This window comes from Bombus pascuorum, chromosome 10, assembly GCF_905332965.1.
Source record: "Bombus pascuorum chromosome 10, iyBomPasc1.1, whole genome shotgun sequence".
Taxonomy (NCBI): domain Eukaryota; kingdom Metazoa; phylum Arthropoda; class Insecta; order Hymenoptera; family Apidae; genus Bombus; species Bombus pascuorum.
In genome coordinates, this window is record NC_083497.1 from 917,175 (window position 1) to 936,604 (window position 19,430).

Sequence of the window (19,430 nt, forward strand, 5' to 3'; positions counted from 1 at the left end):
ACGTAGAATGGTTTTCCAACCGCCCACAACGTTGTGGAGGGCTCTCCAACAATTTCCAATCACGTAGAATGGTTTTCCAACCCTCCACAACGTTGTGGAAGGCTCTCCAACGATTTCCAATCACGTGGAATTGTTTTTCAACCCTCCACTACGAAGTGGAAGGCCCTCCAACGATTTCCAATCACGTAGAATGGTTTTCCAAATGCCAACAACGAAGTGGAAGGCTCTCCAACGATTTCCTATCACGTAGAATGGTTTTCCAACCGCCCACAACGTTGTGGAGGGCTCTCCAACAATTTCCAATCACGTAGAATGGTTTTCCAAACCTCCACAACATTGTGGAAGGGTCTCCAACGATTTCCAATCACGTGGAATGGCTTTCCAACTCTGCACACCGTTGGGGAAGGCTCTCCAACGATTTCCAATCACGTAGAATGGTTTTCCAACACTCCGCAACGTTGTGGAAGGCTCTCCAACGATTTCCAATCACGTGGAATGGTTTTCCAACCCTCCACAACGTTGTGGAAGGCTCTCCAACGATTTCCAATCACGTGGAATTGTTTTTCAACCCTCCACTACGAAGTGGAAGGCTCTCCAACGATTTCCAATCACGTGGAATGGTTTTCCAAATGCCAACAACGAAGTGGAAGGCTCTCCAACGATTTCCTATCACGTAGAATGGTTTTCCAACCGCCCACAACGTTGTGGAGGGCTCTCCAACAATTTCCAATCACGAAGAATGGTTTTCCAAACCTCCACAACATTGTGGAAGAGTCTCCAACGATTTCCAATCACGTGGAATGGCTTTCCAACTCTGCACACCGTTGGGGAAGGCTCTCCAACGATTTCCAATCACGTAGAATGGTTTTCCAACCCTCCGCAACGTTGTGGAAGGCTCTCCAACGATTTCCAATCACGTGGAATGGTTTTCCAACACTCCACAACGTTGTTGAGGGCTCTCCTACAATTTCCAATCACGTAGAATGGTTTTCCAACATTCCACAACGTTGTGGAGGAGTCCCCAACCATTTCGAATCACGTAGAATGGTTTTCCAACCCTCCACAACGTTGTGGAAGGCTATCCAACGATTTCCAATCACGTGGAATTGTTTTGCAACCCTCCACAACGAAGTGGAAGGCTCTCCAACGATTTCCAATCACGTCGAATGGTTTTCCAAATGCCAACAACGAAGTGGAAGGCTCTCCAACGATTTCCAATCACGTAGAATGGATTTCCAACCCTCCGCAACGTTGTGGAAGAATCTCCAACGATTTCCAATCACGTAGGATGGTTTTCCAAACCTCCACAACATTGTGGAAGGGTCTCCAACGATTTCCAATCACGTGGAATGGCTTTTCAACTCTGCACACCGTTGGGGAAGGCTCTCCAACGATTTCCAATCACGTAGAATGGTTTTCCAACACTCCGCAACGTTGTGGAAGGCTCTCCAACGATTTCCAATCACGTGGAATGGTTTTCCAACCCTCCACAACGTTGTGGAAGGCTCTCCAACGATTTCCAATCACGTGGAATTGTTTTTCAACCCTCCACTACGAAGTGGAAGGCTCTCCAACGATTTCCAATCACGTAGAATGGTTTTCCAAATGCCAACAACGAAGTGGAAGGCTCTCCAACGATTTCCTATCACGTAGAATGGTTTTCCAACCGCCCACAACGTTGTGGAGGGCTCTCCAACAATTTCCAATCACGTAGAATGGTTTTCCAAACCTCCACAACATTGTGGAAGGGTCTCCAACGATTTCCAATCACGTGGAATGGCTTTCCAACTCTGCACACCGTTGGGGAAGGCTCTCCAACGATTTCCAATCACGTAGAATGGTTTTCCAACCCTCCGCAACGTTGTGGAAGGCTCTCCAACGATTTCCAATCACGTGGAATGGTTTTCCAACACTCCACAACGTTGTTGAGGGCTCTCCTACAATTTCCAATCACGTAGAATGGTTTTCCAACCCTCCACAATGTTGTGGAGGAGTCCCCAAGCATTTCGAATCACGTAGAATGGTTTTCCAACCCTCCACAACGTTGTGGAAGGCTATCCAACGATTTCCAATCACGTGGAATTGTTTTGCAACCCTCCACAACGAAGTGGAAGGCTCTCCAACGATTTCCAATCACGTCGAATGGTTTTCCAAATGCCAACAACGAAGTGGAAGGCTCTCCAACGATTTCCAATCACGTAGAATGGATTTCCAACCCTCCGCAACGTTGTGTAAGAATCTCCAACGATTTCCAATCACGTAGGATGGTTTTCCAAACCTCCACAACGTTGTGCAAGGCTCTCCAACGATTTCCAATCACGTAGAATGGTTTTCCAACACTCCACAACGTTGTTGAGGGCTCTCCTACAATTTCCAATCACGTAGAATGGTTTTCCAACCCTCCACAACGTTGTGGAGGAGTCCCCAACCATTTCGAATCACGTAGAATGGTTTTCCAACCCTCCACAACGTTGTGGAAGGCTATCCAACGATTTCCAATCACGTGGAATTGTTTTGCAACCCTCCACAACGAAGTGGAAGGCTCTCCAACGATTTCCAATCACGTCGAATGGTTTTCCAAATGCCAACAACGAAGTGGAAGGCTCTCCAACGATTTCCAATCACGTAGAATGGATTTCCAACACTCCGCAACGTTGTGGAAGAATCTCCAACGATTTCCAATCACGTAGGATGGTTTTCCAAACCTCCACAACGTTGTGCAAGGCTCTCCAACGATTTCCAATCACGTAGAATGGTTTTCCAAACCTCCACAACATTGTGGAAGGGTCTCCAACGATTTCCAATCACGTGGAATGGCTTTCCAACTCTGCACACCGTTGGGGAAGGCTCTCCAACGATTTCCTATCACGTAGAATGGTTTTCCAAACCTCCACAACATTGTGGAAGGGTCTCCAACGATTTCCAATCACGTGGAATGGCTTTTCAACTCTGCACACCGTTGGGGAAGGCTCTCCAACGATTTCCAATCACGTAGAATGGTTTTCCAACACTCCGCAACGTTGTGGAAGGCTCTCCAACGATTTCCAATCACGTGGAATGGTTTTCCAACCCTCCACAACGTTGTGGAAGGCTCTCCAACGATTTCCAATCACGTGGAATTGTTTTTCAACCCTCCACTACGATGTGGAAGGCTCTCCAACGATTTCCAATCACGTAGAATGGTTTTCCAAATGCCAACAACGAAGTGGAAGGCTCTCCAACGATTTCCTATCACGTAGAATGGTTTTCCAACCGCCCACAACGTTGTGGAGGGCTGTCCATCAATTTCCAATCACGTAGAATGGTTTTCCAAACCTCCACAACATTGTGGAAGGGTCTCCAACGATTTCCAATCACGTGGAATGGCTTTCCAACTCTGCACACCGTTGGGGAAGGCTCTCCAACGATTTCCAATCACGTAGAATGGTTTTCCAACCCTCCGCAACGTTGTGGAAGGCTCTCCAACGATTTCCAATCACGTGGAATGGTTTTCCAACACTCCACAACGTTGTTGAGGGCTCTCCTACAATTTCCAATCACGTAGAATGGTTTTCCAACCCTCCACAACGTTGTGGAGGAGTCCCCAACCATTTCGAATCACGTAGAATGGTTTTCCAACCCTCCACAACGTTGTGGAAGGCTATCCAACGATTTCCAATCACGTGGAATTGTTTTGCAACCCTCCACAACGAAGTGGAAGGCTCTCCAACGATTTCCAATCACGTCGAATGGTTTTCCAAATGCCAACAACGAAGTGGAAGGCTCTCCAACGATTTCCAATCACGTAGAATGGATTTCCAACCCTCCGCAACGTTGTGGAAGAATCTCCAACGATTTCCAATCACGTAGGATGGTTTTCCAAACCTCCACAACGTTGTGCAAGGCTCTCCAACGATTTCCAATCACGTAGAATGGTTTTCCAAACCTCCACAACATTGTGGAAGGGTCTCCAACGATTTCCAATCACGTGGAATGGCTTTCCAACTCTGCACACCGTTGGGGAAGGCTCTCCAACGATTTCCTATCACGTAGAATGGTTTTCCAAACCTCCACAACATTGTGGAAGGGTCTCCAACGATTTCCAATCACGTAGAATGGTTTTCCAACAGCCCACAACGTTGTGGAGGGCTCTCCAACAATTTCCAATCACGTAGAATGGTTTTCCAAACCTCCACATTATTGTGGAAGAGTCTCCAACGATTTCCAATCACGTGGAATGGCTTTCCAACTCTGCACACCGTTGGGGAAGGCTCTCCAACGATTTCCTATCACGTAGAATGGATTTCCAACCCTCCGCAACGTTGTGGAAGAATCTCCAACGATTTCCAATCACGTAGAATGGTTTTCCAAATCCCAACAACGAAGAGGAAGGCTCTCCAACGATTTCCTATCACGTAGAATGGTTTTCCAACCGCCCACAACGTTGTGGAGGGCTCTCCAACAATTTCCAATCACGTAGAATGGTTTTCCAAACCTCAACAACGTTGTGCAAGGCTCTCCAACGATTTCCAATCACGTAGAATGGTTTTCCAAACCTCCACAACATTGTGGAAGGGTCTCCAACGATTTCCAATCACTTGGAATGGCTTTCCAACTCTGCACACCGTTGGGGAAGGCTCTCCAACGATTTCCAATCACGTAGAATGGTTTTCCAACCGCCCACAACGTTGTGGAGGGCTCTCCAACAATTTCCAATCACGTAGAATGGTTTTCCAACCCTCCACAACGTTGTGGAAGGCTCTCCAACGATTTCCAATCACGTGGAATTGTTTTTCAACCCTCCACTACGAAGTGGAAGGCCCTCAAACGATTTCCAATCACGTAGAATGGTTTTCCAAATGCCAACAACGAAGTGGAAGGCTCTCCAACGATTTCCTATCACGTAGAATGGTTTTCCAACCGCCCACAACGTTGTGGAGGGCTCTCCAACAATTTCCAATCACGTAGAATGGTTTTCCAAACCTCCACAACATTGTGGAAGGGTCTCCAACGATTTCCAATCACGTGGAATGGCTTTCCAACTCTGCACACCGTTGGGGAAGGCTCTCCAACGATTTCCAATCACGTAGAATGGTTTTCCAACACTCCGCAACGTTGTGGAAGGCTCTCCAACGATTTCCAATCACGTGGAATGGTTTTCCAACCCTCCACAACGTTGTGGAAGGCTCTCCAACGATTTCCAATCACGTGGAATTGTTTTTCAACCCTCCACTACGAAGTGGAAGGCTCTCCAACGATTTCCAATCACGTAGAATGGTTTTCCAAATGCCAACAACGAAGTGGAAGGCTCTCCAACGATTTCCTATCACGTAGAATGGTTTTCCAACCGCCCACAACGTTGTGGAGGGCTCTCCAACAATTTCCAATCACGAAGAATGGTTTTCCAAACCTCCACAACATTGTGGAAGAGTCTCCAACGATTTCCAATCACGTGGAATGGCTTTCCAACTCTGCACACCGTTGGGGAAGGCTCTCCAACGATTTCCAATCACGTAGAATGGTTTTCCAACCCTCCGCAACGTTGTGGAAGGCTCTCCAACGATTTCCAATCACGTGGAATGGTTTTCCAACACTCCACAACGTTGTTGAGGGCTCTCCTACAATTTCCAATCACGTAGAATGGTTTTCCAACATTCCACAACGTTGTGGAGGAGTCCCCAACCATTTCGAATCACGTAGAATGGTTTTCCAACCCTCCACAACGTTGTGGAAGGCTATCCAACGATTTCCAATCACGTGGAATTGTTTTGCAACCCTCCACAACGAAGTGGAAGGCTCTCCAACGATTTCCAATCACGTCGAATGGTTTTCCAAATGCCAACAACGAAGTGGAAGGCTCTCCAACGATTTCCAATCACGTAGAATGGATTTCCAACCCTCCGCAACGTTGTGGAAGAATCTCCAACGATTTCCAATCACGTAGGATGGTTTTCCAAACCTCCACAACATTGTGGAAGGGTCTCCAACGATTTCCAATCACGTGGAATGGCTTTTCAACTCTGCACACCGTTGGGGAAGGCTCTCCAACGATTTCCAATCACGTAGAATGGTTTTCCAACACTCCGCAACGTTGTGGAAGGCTCTCCAACGATTTCCAATCACGTGGAATGGTTTTCCAACCCTCCACAACGTTGTGGAAGGCTCTCCAACGATTTCCAATCACGTGGAATTGTTTTTCAACCCTCCACTACGAAGTGGAAGGCTCTCCAACGATTTCCAATCACGTAGAATGGTTTTCCAAATGCCAACAACGAAGTGGAAGGCTCTCCAACGATTTCCTATCACGTAGAATGGTTTTCCAACCGCCCACAACGTTGTGGAGGGCTCTCCAACAATTTCCAATCACGTAGAATGGTTTTCCAAACCTCCACAACATTGTGGAAGGGTCTCCAACGATTTCCAATCACGTGGAATGGCTTTCCAACTCTGCACACCGTTGGGGAAGGCTCTCCAACGATTTCCAATCACGTAGAATGGTTTTCCAACCCTCCGCAACGTTGTGGAAGGCTCTCCAACGATTTCCAATCACGTGGAATGGTTTTCCAACACTCCACAACGTTGTTGAGGGCTCTCCTACAATTTCCAATCACGTAGAATGGTTTTCCAACCCTCCACAATGTTGTGGAGGAGTCCCCAAGCATTTCGAATCACGTAGAATGGTTTTCCAACCCTCCACAACGTTGTGGAAGGCTATCCAACGATTTCCAATCACGTGGAATTGTTTTGCAACCCTCCACAACGAAGTGGAAGGCTCTCCAACGATTTCCAATCACGTCGAATGGTTTTCCAAATGCCAACAACGAAGTGGAAGGCTCTCCAACGATTTCCAATCACGTAGAATGGATTTCCAACCCTCCGCAACGTTGTGTAAGAATCTCCAACGATTTCCAATCACGTAGGATGGTTTTCCAAACCTCCACAACGTTGTGCAAGGCTCTCCAACGATTTCCAATCACGTAGAATGGTTTTCCAACACTCCACAACGTTGTTGAGGGCTCTCCTACAATTTCCAATCACGTAGAATGGTTTTCCAACCCTCCACAACGTTGTGGAGGAGTCCCCAACCATTTCGAATCACGTAGAATGGTTTTCCAACCCTCCACAACGTTGTGGAAGGCTATCCAACGATTTCCAATCACGTGGAATTGTTTTGCAACCCTCCACAACGAAGTGGAAGGCTCTCCAACGATTTCCAATCACGTCGAATGGTTTTCCAAATGCCAACAACGAAGTGGAAGGCTCTCCAACGATTTCCAATCACGTAGAATGGATTTCCAACACTCCGCAACGTTGTGGAAGAATCTCCAACGATTTCCAATCACGTAGGATGGTTTTCCAAACCTCCACAACGTTGTGCAAGGCTCTCCAACGATTTCCAATCACGTAGAATGGTTTTCCAAACCTCCACAACATTGTGGAAGGGTCTCCAACGATTTCCAATCACGTGGAATGGCTTTCCAACTCTGCACACCGTTGGGGAAGGCTCTCCAACGATTTCCTATCACGTAGAATGGTTTTCCAAACCTCCACAACATTGTGGAAGGGTCTCCAACGATTTCCAATCACGTGGAATGGCTTTTCAACTCTGCACACCGTTGGGGAAGGCTCTCCAACGATTTCCAATCACGTAGAATGGTTTTCCAACACTCCGCAACGTTGTGGAAGGCTCTCCAACGATTTCCAATCACGTGGAATGGTTTTCCAACCCTCCACAACGTTGTGGAAGGCTCTCCAACGATTTCCAATCACGTGGAATTGTTTTTCAACCCTCCACTACGATGTGGAAGGCTCTCCAACGATTTCCAATCACGTAGAATGGTTTTCCAAATGCCAACAACGAAGTGGAAGGCTCTCCAACGATTTCCTATCACGTAGAATGGTTTTCCAACCGCCCACAACGTTGTGGAGGGCTGTCCATCAATTTCCAATCACGTAGAATGGTTTTCCAAACCTCCACAACATTGTGGAAGGGTCTCCAACGATTTCCAATCACGTGGAATGGCTTTCCAACTCTGCACACCGTTGGGGAAGGCTCTCCAACGATTTCCAATCACGTAGAATGGTTTTCCAACCCTCCGCAACGTTGTGGAAGGCTCTCCAACGATTTCCAATCACGTGGAATGGTTTTCCAACACTCCACAACGTTGTTGAGGGCTCTCCTACAATTTCCAATCATGTAGAATGGTTTTCCAACCCTCCACAACGTTGTGGAGGAGTCCCCAACCATTTCGAATCACGTAGAATGGTTTTCCAACCCTCCACAACGTTGTGGAAGGCTATCCAACGATTTCCAATCACGTGGAATTGTTTTGCAACCCTCCACAACGAAGTGGAAGGCTCTCCAACGATTTCCAATCACGTCGAATGGTTTTCCAAATGCCAACAACGAAGTGGAAGGCTCTCCAACGATTTCCAATCACGTAGAATGGATTTCCAACCCTCCGCAACGTTGTGGAAGAATCTCCAACGATTTCCAATCACGTAGGATGGTTTTCCAAACCTCCACAACGTTGTGCAAGGCTCTCCAACGATTTCCAATCACGTAGAATGGTTTTCCAACACTCCACAACGTTGTTGAGGGCTCTCCTACAATTTCCAATCACGTAGAATGGTTTTCCAACCCTCCACAACGTTGTGGAGGAGTCCCCAACCATTTCGAATCACGTAGAATGGTTTTCCAACCCTCCACAACGTTGTGGAAGGCTATCCAACGATTTCCAATCACGTGGAATTGTTTTGCAACCCTCCACAACGAAGTGGAAGGCTCTCCAACGATTTCCAATCACGTCGAATGGTTTTCCAAATGCCAACAACGAAGTGGAAGGCTCTCCAACGATTTCCAATCACGTAGAATGGATTTCCAACCCTCCGCAACGTTGTGGAAGAATCTCCAACGATTTCCAATCACGTAGGATGGTTTTCCAAACCTCCACAACGTTGTGCAAGGCTCTCCAACGATTTCCAATCACGTAGAATGGTTTTCCAAACCTCCACAACATTGTGGAAGGGTCTCCAACGATTTCCAATCACGTGGAATGGCTTTCCAACTCTGCACACCGTTGGGGAAGGCTCTCCAACGATTTCCTATCACGTAGAATGGTTTTCCAAACCTCCACAACATTGTGGAAGGGTCTCCAACGATTTCCAATCACGTAGAATGGTTTTCCAACAGCCCACAACGTTGTGGAGGGCTCTCCAACAATTTCCAATCACGTAGAATGGTTTTCCAAACCTCCACATTATTGTGGAAGAGTCTCCAACGATTTCCAATCACGTGGAATGGCTTTCCAACTCTGCACACCGTTGGGGAAGGCTCTCCAACGATTTCCTATCACGTAGAATGGATTTCCAACCCTCCGCAACGTTGTGGAAGAATCTCCAACGATTTCCAATCACGTAGAATGGTTTTCCAAATCCCAACAACGAAGAGGAAGGCTCTCCAACGATTTCCTATCACGTAGAATGGTTTTCCAACCGCCCACAACGTTGTGGAGGGCTCTCCAACAATTTCCAATCACGTAGAATGGTTTTCCAACCCTCCACAACATTGTGGAAGGGTCTCCAACGATTTCCAATCACGTGGAATGGCTTTCCAACTCTGCACACCATTGGGGAAGGCTCTCCAACGATTTCCAATCACGTAGAATGGATTTCCAACCCTCCGCAACGTTGTGGAAGAATCTCCAACGATTTCCAATCACGTAGAATGGTTTTCCAAATGCCAACAACGAAGAGGAAGGCTCTCCAACGATTTCCTATCACGTAGAATGGTTTTCCAACCGCCCACAACGTTGTGTAGGGCTCTCCAACCATTTCCAATCACGTAGAATGGTTTTCCAAACCTCCACAACATTGTGGAAGGGTCTCCAACGATTTCCAATCACGTGGAATGGCTTTCCAACTCTGCACACCGTTGGGGAAGGCTCTCCAACGATTTCCAATCACGTAGAATGGTTTTCCAACCCTCCGCAACGTTGTGGAAGGCTCTCCAACGATTTCCAATCACGTGGAATGTTTTTCCAACACTCCACAACGTTGTTGAGGGCTCTCCTACAATTTCCAATCACGTAGAATGGTTTTCCAACCCTCCACAACGTTGTGGAGGAGTCCCCAACCATTTCGAATCACGTAGAATGGTTTTCCAACCCTCCACAACGTTGTGGAAGGCTCTCCAGCAATTTCCAATCACGTGGAATTGTTTTGCAACCCTCCACAACGAAGTGGAAGGCTCTCCAACGATTTCCAATCACGTAGAATGGTTTTCCAAATGCCAACAACGAAGTGGAAGGCTCTCCAACGATTTCCTATCACGTAGAATGGTTTTCCAACCGCCCACAACGTTGTGGAGGGCTCTCCAACAATTTCCAATCACGTAGAATGGTTTTCCAAACCTCCACAACGTTGTGCAAGGCTCTCCAATGATTTCCAATCACGTAGAATGGTTTTCCAAACATCCACAACGTTGTGGAAGGGTCTCCAACGATTTCCAATCACGTGGAATGGTTTTGCGACACTCCACAACATTGTGGAAGGGTCTCCAACGATTTCCAATCACGTGGAATGGCTTTCCAACTCTGCACACCGTTGGGGAAGGCTCTAAAACGATTTCCAATCACGTAGAATGGTTTTCCAACCCTCCGCAACGTTGTGGAAGGCTCTCCAACGATTTCCAATCACGTGGAATGGTTTTCCAACACTCCACATTGTTGTGGAGGGCTCTCCAACAATTTCCAATCACGTAGAATGGTTTTCCAAACCTCCACAACGTTGTGGAAGGATCTGCAACGATTTCCAATCACGTGGAATGGTTTTCCCACCCTCCACGTCGTTGTGGAACACTCACCATCCATGTCGAACCACGTAGAATGGCTAACCAACACCCCACAATGTTGTGGAACGCTCTACAGTAATGTCCAACCTTGTAGAATGGTTTTCCAACCCTCTATAACGTTGCGGAGGGCTCTCCAACGAATTCCAAACACGTAGAATGTTTTCCGAGCCACCACAACGTTGTGGAAAACTCTCCAACGATTTCCAATCAGGTAGAATAGTTTCCAACACTCCACAACGTTGTGAAAGCTCTCCGATGATTTCCAATCACGTAGAATAGTTTTGCAACCACCCACAACGTTGTGGAAGGCTCGCGAACGAATTCCAATCACGTAGAATGGTTTTCCAACACTCCACAACGTTGTGGAAGGCACTCCTACGATTTCCAACCACGTAGCATGATTTTCCAACACACCACAACGTTGTGGAAGGCTCTCCAATGATTTTCAATCGCGCGGAATTGTTTTCCAAACTTCCACAACGTTGTGGAAGGCTTTCCAACGATTTCCAACCACGTAGAATGGTTTTCCAAACCTCCACAACATTGTGGAAGGGTCTCCAACGATTTCCAATCACGTGGAATGGCTTTCCAACTCTGCACACCGTTGGGGAAGGCTCTCCAACGATTTCCTATCACGTAGAATGGTTTTCCAAACCTCCACAACATTGTGGAAGGGTCTCCAACGATTTCCAATCACGTAGAATGGTTTTCCAACCGCCCACAACGTTGTGGAGGGCTCTCCAACAATTTCCAATCACGTGGAATGGCTTTCCAACTCTGCACACCGTTGGGGAAGGCTCTCCAACGATTTCCTATCACGTAGAATGGTTTTCCAAACCTCCACAACATTGTGGAAGGGTCTCCAACGATTTCCAATCACGTAGAATGGTTTTCCAACCGCCAACAACGTTGTGGAGGGCTCTCCAACAATTTCCAATCACGTAGAATGGTTTTCCAAACCTCCACAACATTGTGGAAGAGTCTCCAACGATTTCCAATCACGTGGAATGGCTTTCCAACTCTGCACACCGTTGGGGAAGGCTCTCCAACGATTTCCTATCACGTAGAATGGTTTTCCAACCGCCCACAACGTTGTGGAGGGCTCTCCAACAATTTCCAATCACGTAGAATGGTTTTCCAAACCTCCACAACATTGTGGAAGGGTCTCCAACGATTTCCAATCACGTGGAATGGCTTTCCAACTCTGCACACCATTGGGGAAGGCTCTCTAACGATTTCCAATCACGTAGAATGGATTTCCAACCCTCCGCAACGTTGTGGAAGAATCTCCAACGATTTCCAATCACGTAGAATGGTTTTCCAAATGCCAACAACGAAGTGGAAGGCTCTCCAACGATTTCCTATCACGTAGAATGGTTTTCCAACCGCCCACAACGTTGTGGAGGGCTCTCCAACAATTTCCAATCACGTAGAATGGTTTTCCAAACCTCCACAACATTGTGGAAGGGTCTCCAACGATTTCCAATCACGTGGAATGGCTTTCCAACTCTGCACACCGTTGGGGAAGGCTCTCCAACGATTTCCAATCACGTAGAATGGTTTTCCAACCCTCCGCAACGTTGTGGAAGGCTCTCCAACGATTTCCAATCACGTGGAATGGTTTTCCAACACTCCACATTGTTGTGGAGGGCTCTCCAACAATTTCCAATCACGTAGAATGGTTTTCCAAACCTCCACAACGTTGTGGAAGGATCTCCAACGATTTCCAATCACGTGGAATGGTTTTCCAACACTCCACAACGTTGGGGAAGGCTCTTCAACGATTTCCAATCACGTAGAATGGACTTCCAACCCTCCAGAACGTTGTGGAAGGCTCTCCGATGATTTCCAATCACGCAGAATAGTTTTGCAACCATCCACAACGTTGTGGAAGGCACTCCAACGATTTCCAATCACGCAGAATGGTTTTCCAACACTCCACAACGTTGGGGAAGGCTCTTCAACGATTTCCAATCACGTGGAATGGCTTTCCAACTCTGCACACCGTTGGGGAAGGCTCTCCAACGATTTCCAATCACGTAGAATGGTTTTCCAACCCTCCGCAACGTTGTGGAAGGCTCTCCAACGATTTCCAATCACGTGGAATGGTTTTCCAACACTCCACATTGTTGTGGAGGGCTCTCCAACAATTTCCAATCACGTAGAATGGTTTTCCAACCCTCCACAACGTTGTGGAGGGCTCTCCAACGAATTCCAATCACGTAGAATGTTTTTCCGACCCACCACAACGTTGTGGAAAACTCTCCAACGATTTCCAATCAGGTAGAATAGTTTTCCATCCCTCCACAACGATGTGAAGGCTCTCCGATGATTTCCAATCACGCAGAATAGTTTTGCAACCATCCACAACGTTGTGGAAGGCACTCCAACGATTTCCAATCACGCAGAATGGTTTTCCAACACTCCACAACGTTGGGGAAGGCTCTTCAACGATTTCCAATCACGTAGCATTATTTTCCAACACACCACAACGTTGTGGAAGGCTCTCCAACGATTGTCAATCGCGCGGAATGGCTTTCCAAACCTCCACAACGTTGTGGAAGGCTCTCCATAGATTTCCAATCACGCAGAATTGTTTTCCAACACTCCACAACGTTGTGGAATGCTCTCCAACGATTTCCAACCACGTAGCATTATTTTCCAACACACCACAACGTTGTGGAAGGCTCTCCAACGATTGTCAATCGCGCGGAATGGCTTTCCAAACCTCCACAACGTTGTGGAAGGCTCTCCATAGATTTCCAACCACGTAGCATGATTTTCCAACACACCACAACGTTGTGGAAGGCTCTCCAACGATTTTCAATCACGTGGAATGGCTTTCCAACCCTCCACACCGTTGTGGAAGCCTCTCCTACTATTTCCAATCAGGTAGAATCGTTTTCCAACCCTGCACAACGTTGTGGAAGGTACGCCAACGATGTCCAACCCCGTGGAATGGTTTTCCAACACTCCACAATATTGTGGAAGGCTCTGCAACGATTTCCAATCACGTAGAATGGTTTTCCAACTCTCCACAACGTTGTGAAAGCTCTCCGATGATTTCCAATCACGTAGAATAGTTTTGCAACCATCCACAACGTTGTGGAAGGCTCGCGAACGAATTCCAATCACGTAGAATGGTTTTCCAACACTCCACAACGTTGTGGAAGGCACTCCTACGATTTCCAACCACGTAGCATGATTTTCCAACACACCACAACGTTGTGGAAGGCTCTCCAATGATTTTCAATCGCGCGGAATGGTTTTCCAAACTTCCACAACGTTGTGGAAGGCTTTCCAACGATTTCCAACCACGTAGCATGATTTTCCAACACACCACAACGTTGTGGAAGGCTCTCCAACGATTTTCAATCACGTGGAATGGCTTTCCAACCCTCCACACCGTTGTGGAAGCCTCTCCTACTATTTCCAATCAGGTAGAATCGTTTTCCAACCCTGCACAACGTTGTGGAAGGTACGCCAACGATGTCCAACCCCGTGGAATGGTTTTCCAACACTCCACAATATTGTGGAAGGCTCTGCAACGATTTCCAATCACGTAGAATGGTTTTCCAACTCTCCACAACGTTGTGGAAGGATCTCGAACGATTTCCAACCACGCAGAATGGTTTTCCAACTGTCTTCAAAGATATGGAAAACTGTCCAACGATGTCCAACCCCGTAGAATAGTTTTCCAAAACTCCACGTCGCTGTGAAACGCTCACCAACCATGTCAACATCGTAGAATGGTTTTCCAACCCTCGTGATCGTTCTGGACGACTCTCCAATGATGTCCAACCCCGCAGATTGGTTTTGCAACCCTCCACAACGTTGTGGAAGGCTCTCCAACGATGTTATACACTATAACGTAATGACGTATAACGTTATATAGTATTACCCTATAGCGTATAACGTTATATACTATTACGTAATAATGTACAACGTTATATAGTATTACCTTATAACGTATAACGTTATGTAGCATTACGTAACAACGTATAACGTTATATACTGTTACGTAGTAATGTATAACGTTATATAGTATTACCTTATAACGTATAACGTTATATTTTATTACCTTATAACGTATATCGTTATATAGTATTACTTTATAACGTGTAACATTATATATTATTACGTAATAACGTATAACGTTATATACTATTACGTAATAACGTATAACGTTATATAGCATTACCTTATAACGTATAACGTTACATACTATTACGTAGTAATGTACAACGTTATATAGGATTACCTTATAACGTATAACGTTATATACTATTACGTAGTAATGTATAACGTTATATGGTATTTCCTTGTAACGTAGAACGTTATATAGTATTACCTCATAACGTATAACGTTATATACTATTACGTAATAATTTATATCGTTATATACTGTTACGTAATAACGTTTAACGTTATACAACATTACGTAACAACGTATAACGTTATATACTAATACGTATTAACGTATAACGTTATGTACTAGTACGTAATAATGTATAACGTTATAAAGTATTACCCCATAAGGTATAAGGTTATATAGTATTACGTTATAACGTATAACGTTATATACTGTTACGTTATATACTATGTAACGTTATACGTTATAGGGTAATACCACATAACGTTATACGTTAATACGTATTAGTATATAACGTTATACGTTGTTACGTAATGTTGTATAACGTTATACGTTATTACGTAACAGTATATAACGTTATACGTTATAACGTAATACTATATAACCTTATACGTTATGGGGTAATACTTTATAACGTTATACGTTATACTGTAATACTATATAACGTTATACGTAATAACGTAATACTATATAACATAATACCACATAACAGTATACGTTGTAACGTATTACTATATAAGGTTATATGTTATAATGTAATACTAATTGCTGTCTCTCTTTGGCTTCTCCCTACTTTTAAGGGAAATTTAATTTAGACATCTCGGAGTTTATATTTTTTCGATATTGTCAATAGTTTAGTGTCGCGAATATAAAACGTTAAACAGTTTAGCACAAGCCCTATGTCCCTTTTGCAAGACTCGAAGTTGTATATACAGTGTAAGTAGTTCCGTTTTCTTTCTCTCGGTCTAAGCTAGACAAATTGTACGATGTTTATAAAGACCGATGTAATCATTGTGTGGAATATTAGGTATTGCGTGTGATGCTTTGTTTTGAGTTTGGAAATAATGATGTACGCGCTGCGTGGAAGATGAATGTTTTTGCAGATGTATACGTTTGTTTTTATATACATCATTTAACTTTTCGTATCCGCTTGTGCCACCGGCTCGTGTGACCCCGTACCACTTTGGAAGTTGCGTAATGAAACTAAGGACGAGAAGTAATTCAGTCGTATGATTACTATTCGTTACTACGTTTTCACTATCGTTTACAGTTCCCTTTCGACTGCCGAAGAGTGCAGACGTGCCTGGTGCCCGGAGAGGTCTCTCAGTCGAAATCGGACGTGGAAAAAAGTGCCCCCGAAAGTGCGAAAAGCGGGGAAAACAAAGCAATGCAACGAGTGCCACCGCTCAGGATATCAAACAACGGTGAAACATACGCCATATACAAAACCATGGAAATCCATGAATGCACAGAAACCGAAATGGATACGACTCAGATGAGTGACGAGAGAAACACCACCAACAACGATCTAACACAACAAGACGAAAGCTGGAAGCTCGTAACTCCCAGCAAAAGAAGAAAAATTACAACAAACGCAAATACTAGGAGGGCTGCAGAAACAGTAAGTAAGCAGTGGCTCCAAGAAATCCCACTACAAAACCCCTTCAGCATACTACCACAAGAGAAGGAACCAGAAACAACTGAAACAACTGAAAAACCAATAACACACAACCCCAAACCACCGCCAATATACATCGATGCGCAAATAATAGACCCCCTCCTCGAACTGCTAAACAATACGGCAGGCAAAGAAAACTACTCAATAAAACAATTAAAACTGGACCAGGTAAAAGTGCAAACCAACGCCCCAGAGACCTACAGAAAAGTGGTAAAAGTGCTAAAAGAAAAAAACGCCGGGTACCACACCTACCAGCTCAAAACTGACAAAAGCTATAAAGCAGTTATCAGAGGGCTACACCCAAGAACAAACACAAGCAACATATGCGACGAACTAGCCAAAATCGGACACCAGGTAAGAGCAATAAACAACATAACGAGATTTGACACCAAACAACCACTACCGCTGTTCCTAATAGAACTAGAACCGAACAAAAACAACAAGGAAATCTATGACATTAAACAAATCTTAAACACAATAATCACAGTCGAACCACCCAGACAAAAAAAAGACATACCTCAGTGCATGCGGTGCCAACAATATGGGCACACAAAAAATTACTGCAACAGAAACCCGGTGTGCGTCAAATGCGCAGGAAAGCACCTGACAACTTACTGCCCATATACGGGAAAAATAAAAGAGGTAAAGTGCTACAACTGCAACGGAAACCACCCAGCCAGCTACAAAGGCTGCCCAGCCAGAAAAATACTCCAACGTAAATTGTTTCCGCCGCTTAGAAGCAGGACATATAACTACCACCACACACAACAAGACAGGGCAGAAGCTGAGACACCAATTAAAGTACAGTACGTAATGAACAACAACCACAACAATATCAACACCACTGGCAGTCGAAGCTACGCGCAAGCAACCAAGGAAGTAACACCCGTAGCCAATCAAAACCACAACAACAACACCAACGACGCTACAGAAATAAAAGAACTATTAAAACAATCCATCAAAAGCACCGACATGTTAACAAGAACGATAAGCGAACTAAACGAAGCATTCAAGCAGCAATCATTACAAATCACAGCTATGATACAACTGATAACAACCATGCTAAGCAAAAAGTAAAAACGGACATACTAAAAATAGCTGCCTGGAACTCTAACGGTCTACAACAAAGGGCCATTGAAACCAAAGCATTCCTATACCACAACAACATAGACATACTACTAGTATCGGAGACGCATTTCACAACAAAAAGCTACACAAAAATACCGCACTATACCATATACGATACCAAGCACCCCTCAGGAAAAGCACACGGAGGAACCGCAGTGATAATAAGAAACGACATTAAACACCACCTACACAGCCAAGTTAGTAAAGAACACATACAAGCAACTACCGTTACCGTACAAACTAGCAGCAACCGTCTACAGCTGTCAGCAGTATATGCACCACCGCGACACAAAATTACAGCACAAATGTGGGAAGAATACTTCCAACAACTAGGCGACAAGTTTATCGCAGCAGGAGACTACAACTCAAAGCACACAACATGGGGATCAAGAATCACTACACCTCGAGGCAGAACCCTAGAAAAACACATCAGGAAAAACAATCTCAATATATTATCCACAGGAAGACCGACATACTGGCCGACAGACCTGAGCAAAATCCCTGACCTACTCGACTTTGCAGTCACAAAGGGATTAAACGGAAATAAAATAAATATAGCATCCAGCCTCGAGCTTAGCTCCGACCATACACCCATAATAATAACATACAGAAACAAGCCAATACTCTACAACAACTCAGAGACGCTATGCAACAAATCCACTAATTGGCAAACCTTCAAAGAAATAATTGAAAGCAAAATCAACTGCAACATCCCACTGAAAACGCCCCAACACATCGAACAAGCTGTAACAACACTTACAAAAACTATACAAGAGGCAGCACGGGCAACCACAAAACCAGCAACTACCACTAGACCAACAAAACAAATCCCATCAGACATCCTCGAAAAAATTAGAGATAAAAGAAAAGCGAAAGCAAAATGGCAAAAACATAGAACAAAAGAAAACAAAAAACACCTAAACAAACTTGCAAAGGAAATAAAAAACAAAATAAAAGAGCACAACAACAACGAATTCACAAAGTTCATAGAGTCACTATCTGCACACGAGAACTACAACTACTCACTATGGAAAGCCACAAAAAAAATAAAGAAGGCGATAAAACCAGCCCCAGCAATCAGAAAAGCAGACAACACATGGGCAAGAAGCAACGAAGAGCAAGCCGAAGAATTTTCCATCCACCTATGCAACACATTTACACCACACAACATCAATAACAGCAACCACAATAGCCATACGGACGACGACGCGATAGCCACTAGCACTGCAATCGACAAGCAATACACCATACCCAAAACAACAGCACAAGAAATAAGAAACATAATAGAAAAAACAAAAAACAACAAAGCACCAGGAATCGATCTAATCAATGGCAAAATATTGAAAAACCTCCCTCCAAAAGCGATACGGTTAATTACAATAATATTCAATGCAATACTAAGAATACAATATTATCCTGCATTATGGAAACAGGCACAAATCATAATGTTACCCAAACCAGGCAAAGACCCACATGAAGCAACATCCTACAGACCAATATCACTACTCCCCGTGCTCTCCAAAATACTAGAAAAAGTAATATACGCCCGACTAAAACCAATAATAGAGAAGGAAAAACTAATACCAGACCATCAATTTGGATTCAGAAATAAACACTCCACCATAGAACAAATGCACAGG